A 6162-nucleotide genomic window follows, 5' to 3' on the forward strand; every position below is an offset into this window, starting at 1 on the left:
TGGTGCCCAAGGTCACAGGCTGCAGTGAGAACCCACTCCCTTGTCCCTCTCTCACCCTGAGACCACACTGTTGGCCTGTTTTTCCAGGGATACAAGACCTGGAGAGTAGCAGCCTCCTGAAGGGAGGAAAGGAGACTGAACAACGATTCAGCCGATCTCAGGTGCCTCGTCTTTGCCCTGTGGCCTTGGACTTCAGCCTTCTCATCTTAGAATGGGGCTGAGAGCATGTGCCTCGCTCCTCACAGGGTTGTTTGAGGATCACATGGGCAGCGTGTGAAGGTGCTTTGTGGACTATCGGGGGAAGCTATGGTCCCTGTCCTTCTCTTCTCTGGACCTTAGCTCAACGCAGGCTGAGAATTTCTGTGAGGTGATGTAAACATTGCTTCCTCGCAGTACGCTTTGGGGAGCATTTTCTCAGAAAGCTAGCTCCCGATTCCTCAGGACCAATTCTTGCGTTCCCAGGTTTCCCCCTCTTGGGTTCTGGAATCATCTAGATGGTGGTTCTCAAACAGGGGCAATTTTTGTCCCCTGGGGGGCAACGTCTAAAGACATTTTTGGTGTCACAATTAGGGGATGACAGTGTCACTTAGTAGATAGAGACCACGGATGCTATTAAAAACCCTATCTAGGAAGCCAAGAAATACCCACCCACCCTCTCCCAACAAAGAATTTTCTTTCCCCAAAAGGCACTAGCGCTAACGTGGAGAAATACTGATTTAAATCAATTCCACGTGAATATCAGTAACTTCTACCCTGCAGGGCCCACTCTCTGAGCCATCTTGTCTCCGTTCAGGGGTCTCTACAAGTAATAGTCACTCGGGCTGCAGTGTCCACATTTATTGGGCAGCTGAGGATTGAATTCTAGGCAAGTCAGGGGAAGAAAACCTCAAAATGCCAAGTCATTCTTAATATGCACTTTTAGAAATACACGACTTACGCCAATGTCTACAATGCGTTTCATGGTTTGTTTTCCTCTCAAAAAGGGTTTTGAAATGTGTTTATCTTTATGACTGATTAGACGTGCAGAGCATTTTGACAGTATTGTTTCTGTTAATAAGTAATTATCCAGAATAGCTAATGAGTCAGTATTTTTTAAAAAAGTATTCAACATGAGTATCTGAAAAACTCGAACCTTGTTTGATTCCTAATTCGTGTAATTCTAAGAGAATGAGATTAAGTGGGTTTAAAACAAAAGCAAACAACTTTACCGAGATATAATTCATAGAGCATACAATTCATTCGTGGCAAGTTTATAATTCGGGTTTTTTTTTTTAGCATATTTGTAGATTTGTGCAACTATGACCACAATCCATTTGGGAATATTTTCAATCACCCCTAAAAGAAACCCTGGCCCCATTAGTAGTCACTCTTCAGCCCCTGGCACTCTGTCTTTACGGATTTGCCTATTCTCATCACCTCATACAAATGGAATCACAGAATATGTGACTGGGTTTTTGTTTCTTTTTTTAACAGAATGTTTTCAGGGTTCATCCATGGTGTAGCATTATTTTGATTGGTGAATAATATTTCCTTCTGTGGGTATACCACACTTTGTGTATCTACCAATCAGTTGATGGACTTCTGGGTTCTTTCTACTTTTTGGCCATTATGAATGCTGCTTCTGTGAACATTCACGTACAAGTTTTGTGTGGACATGTGTTTTCAATTCTCTCCGGTACATGCCTAGCAGTGGAATAACTGGGCTGTGTGGTAAGGCTATTTTTTATCTTTGAGGCACTGCCAGACTATCTTTCAAGGTGCCTGCTCCATTTGTTTTATTGTGGTAAAATACCCATAAAATAAATGTCACCATTTTAAGGGTTTTTGTTTGTTTGCTTGCTTGTTTTGGAGAGACAGAGACCATGCGAGTGAAAGAGAGAATCCCAAGCAGCCTCTGCACCACCAGCACCGAGCCCAATGCAGGGCTTGAACTCACAAAACTGTGAGTTCACGACCCGAGCCGAAACCAAGAGTGGGAAGCTTAACCGACTGAGCCACCCAGGTGCCCCAAATTTCACCATTTTAAAGTGTGCGGTTCAGTGGTATTTAGTATCCCCCCAGTGTTGTACACTATCACTACTACCTAGTTCCAGAACATTTTTATCACACCCAAAAGACGCGCACATACCTTTGTAAGTAGTCACTCTGCATTCTGCCCTCCCCGGCCCCCGGCAACCACCAATCTGCTTTCCATCTATAGATTTGCCTCTTCTGTATATTTTATAGAAATGAAACTGTAAAAGGGCATCTAGGTGGCCCAATCTGTTTAGCGTCTGACTCTTGATTTTGGCTCAGGTCGTGATCTCGTGTTTGTGGGTTCGAGCCCTGTGTCTGTCTGCACTCTGTGGAACCTGCTTGGGATTCTCTCTCTCCATCTCTCTCTGCCCCTCCCCTGCTTTCTCTCTCTCTCTCAAAATAAATAAATAAACTTAAAAAAAGAGAAAGAAATGAAATCGTACAAAAGTGGACTTTTATATCTGGCTTCTTAGCTTAATGTTTCAAGGTTCATCCATGTTGTTGCATCTATTGGTAATTCACTTCTTTTTTAAATATTTATTTTTTTGAGAGAGGGAAAGAGAGAGAGTGTGAGCGGGGGCGGGGGAGCCAGAGAGAGATGGAAAGAGAGAAGCATCCCAAGCAGGCTCTGTACTGTCAGCACAGAGCTCAGCAGCACGGGGCATGATCCCACCAACCGTGAGATCATGACCTGAGCCGAGATCAAGAGTCAGATGCTCAACCAACTGAGCCACCCAGGCGCCCCATTATTTCATTTCTTTTTGTGGCTGAATAATTTTCCATTGTGTGGATGGACCACTGTTTATTTATACATTTATCAGTTGATGGACATTTCTGTCATCAGTTGATGGGTTTCTACTCTTTGCTGTTGTGAATAGTGCTTCTATGAGCATCTGTGTACACATTTTTGTTTAACTGTTGTTTTTATCAGCAAAACTAAAAGGCAACTGATGGGAGAAGATATTTGCAAATGACATATCAGATAAAGGGTTAGTATCCAAAACCTATAAAGAACTTATCAAACTCAACACCCAAAAAATGAATAACACAGTGAAGAAATGGGCAAAAGACATGAGTAGACATTTCTCCAAAGAAGACATCCAGATGGCTAACAGATGCATGAAAAGATGTTCAATGTTACTCATTATCAGGGAAATACAAATCAAAATCATGATGAGATACCACCCCACACCTGTCAGAATGTCTAAAATTAACATCTCAGGCAACACCAGATGTTGGTGAGGCTGCAGAGAAAGACGAACCCTGTTGCACTGTTGGTGGGAATGCAAACTGGTGCAGCCACTCTGGAAAACAGTATGGAGGTTCCTCAAAAAATTAAAAATAGAACTACCCTACGACCCAGGAACTGCCCTACTAGGTATTTATCCAAAGGACACAGATATGTTGTTTCAAAGGGGCACATGCACTCCAGTGTTTATAGCAGCACTATCGACAATAGCCAAAGTATGGAAAGAGCCCAAATGCCCATCAACTGATGAATAGATAAAGATGTGGTACATATTCACAATGGAATATTACTTGGCAATCAAAAAAATGAAATTTTGCCATTTGCAACAACGTGGATAGAATTAGAATGTATTATGCTAGGTGAAATTGGTCAGTCAGAGAAAGATGAATATCATATGACTTCACTCATGTGGAATTTAAGATACAAAACAGATGAACATAAGGGAAGGGAAGCAAAAATAGTACAAAAACAAGGAGGGGGGACAAAATATAAGAGACTCTTAAATACAGAGAACTAACTGAGGGTTGCTGGAGGGGTTTTGGGTGGGGAGTGATGGGCTAAATGGGCAAGGGGCATTAATGAGGGCACTTGATGGGATGAACATTGGGTGCTATATGTAGGGGATGAATCACTGGATTCTACTCCTGAAATCATTATTGCACTATATGCCAACTAACTTGGATGTAAATTAAAATAATAACTAAAAAAAACAGTTGTTTTCCGTTCTTTTGAGAATACACCCAGGCGTGGAATCGCTGGGTCAGATGGTAATTTTATGTGTAACTTGTTGAGGAACTGTCAAACTGTTTTCTACAGTGGCTACACCATTTTATATTCCCACCAGCAATGTATGGATATTCCAGTTTCCCCACATCTTTGCCAACAGTTGTTATTTTGCATTTAAAAGTTTTTTTATTACAGCTATCCTAGTGGTAGAGAATTGATATCTCGTTTTTATTTGCAGTTCCTTGATGACTATTGATGTGGAGCATAGTTTCATATGCTTGTTGACCTTTGGACAATCTATTGAAATCCTTTGCAAATTAAAAAATTGGTTTTTGTTGTTGTTGTTTTTATTGAGTGTCGGAGGAAGCAGTTGGGAGGATGTCCATGCTGGGTTACATCTGGGGGCTGAATCCAGGCTTCTCTGCTCCTCCATTGTCCCCGGAATGCATGCTCTGCCCACTGTTATCACAGTGGGAGCTGTTTCCGAGGATGTAGCCTTGAGAGAGGAAGATATTGTTGATGGTAGACCATGTGGATGGTATACATGACTGAACCCAGTTAAGGGCTCTCTTAAGATTTGGCAGGCAGGGGCGAAGATCACTTGACCTTGCAGCCACTCAAGACAAGCCTTGTGAGTAAGTTCCCTTGCTTATTAACCCCAACACCCATCAATCTAGAGTGGTCTGCCTCTGTCTTTGGTCTCTCCTTGCCCTCCATGTACAGTGACCAATTTGTGAGCCAACAATTGGTGAACTAGCCAGGAAACTGAAGAAACGGGCTTTGGGAAAGAGGTGTCACAGGAGAAATCCCGAGTTGGCCATCAGCCTTTCTGTGGGAGGTGGCATGTATGTCAGATGCTTATGGACCCCCAGATGAGTATGGGGACACAGGAAAACACTGGCTGGTTTGGTGCACTCGTTGGAGCCACTGTGCAGAGCGCTCTGTGGCAGAGAAGAGAAACAAATGACTGCAGGATGGGTGGGCTGCTACTGTGGGAGGCTTGGTGGGCCTCCATAGCTTAACTAGAGGCTGAAGGTCTAGTTAGAAGGTTGGAAGAAGAGCTGAGGTTGGAGAAGGATGTGCGGTGCCTGCTGCTCTGCTGGCTTCGGGGCTGGCAGACAAGGCATGGGTTGGGCACTACGACAGAGACCGCAGGAAGAGATGACCTCTAGAACTTTGGTCCAAGCTCTGGAAGGGGGCAGAGACCCGATGGTGGGTAGTGGGTTGACTGAGGTGCTGGCCATCTTCTGCTATGTGGCTACAAATGGGATCTTAATCCCCTGTTAACAGGGAGGAGCTAGCAATGTAATGGGTGAGGGCAGAAGTAGGAGAAGTGAGTGCTCAGAAGAGTGGGAAGCTCTACCCTGGCTCCTGGCCACCCTTATGCCATCCCATCCCCCCTTTCCCCTTTAGTTTCTGCACGCTTCTGCTTGCTGCCTAACATTTTACAGGAGTTTATCATCATTTTCCGTGGGGCCACTGGACTGATAGGAGTGACTCCTCTTACCAGAAGCCAGAAATGCTTCTCAGTGAATTGAAAAATAGTTTTTGGTCATGTTAAAAATTCCCATCTGTAAATCTATAGCTTAATTTGGGACAAAACCAGGAGCATTTCAATGTTAAATCTAACCATCCAGCATGGTATATGTCTCCTTTATTTATTCTAGCCAGATTTATATCTTGGAGTTGCTAAAGAAAAAAATCCAATTGAGTACACTTGAAGATCCACTGGCTTTATTAAGGACTCATGAATCAGCAGCATCTCATGTAGCAAGCAGAGGGGAGCTCTGAGGCATTGTACAAAATGGATGGTTTTCAAAGGAAGGAGGGTGGGGCAAGGAAGTTATTAGCAAACGACCCCCATCCCTAAACAGAATAGCAGAAGATTGGAGAAGAGGAGTTGAGACAGAGCCTGAGTCGAGGCTGGGTCATGGTGTCCACTTGTTCCAAGGTGAGCATGCCCTGCACGAGGGTGCTCTCTGCCCCCACTAGGTCATCACTAAGGGTCACCTTGCCCATTTATGCTGTAGATAACAGCAACTCTTATTTCGTGGAGTAAATATAGAATGCTCAACAAACACTTGTGCTGTCTTCAAGTCTCCAACGCAGGATCCTTCAAGATACTTCCATATTTGACAGCCACCTCAAGTCTTCCCTGACCATTGCAAGAG

The sequence above is a fragment of the Acinonyx jubatus genome, chromosome C1 (genome assembly GCF_027475565.1).
Source record: "Acinonyx jubatus isolate Ajub_Pintada_27869175 chromosome C1, VMU_Ajub_asm_v1.0, whole genome shotgun sequence".
NCBI classification, from domain to species: domain Eukaryota; kingdom Metazoa; phylum Chordata; class Mammalia; order Carnivora; family Felidae; genus Acinonyx; species Acinonyx jubatus.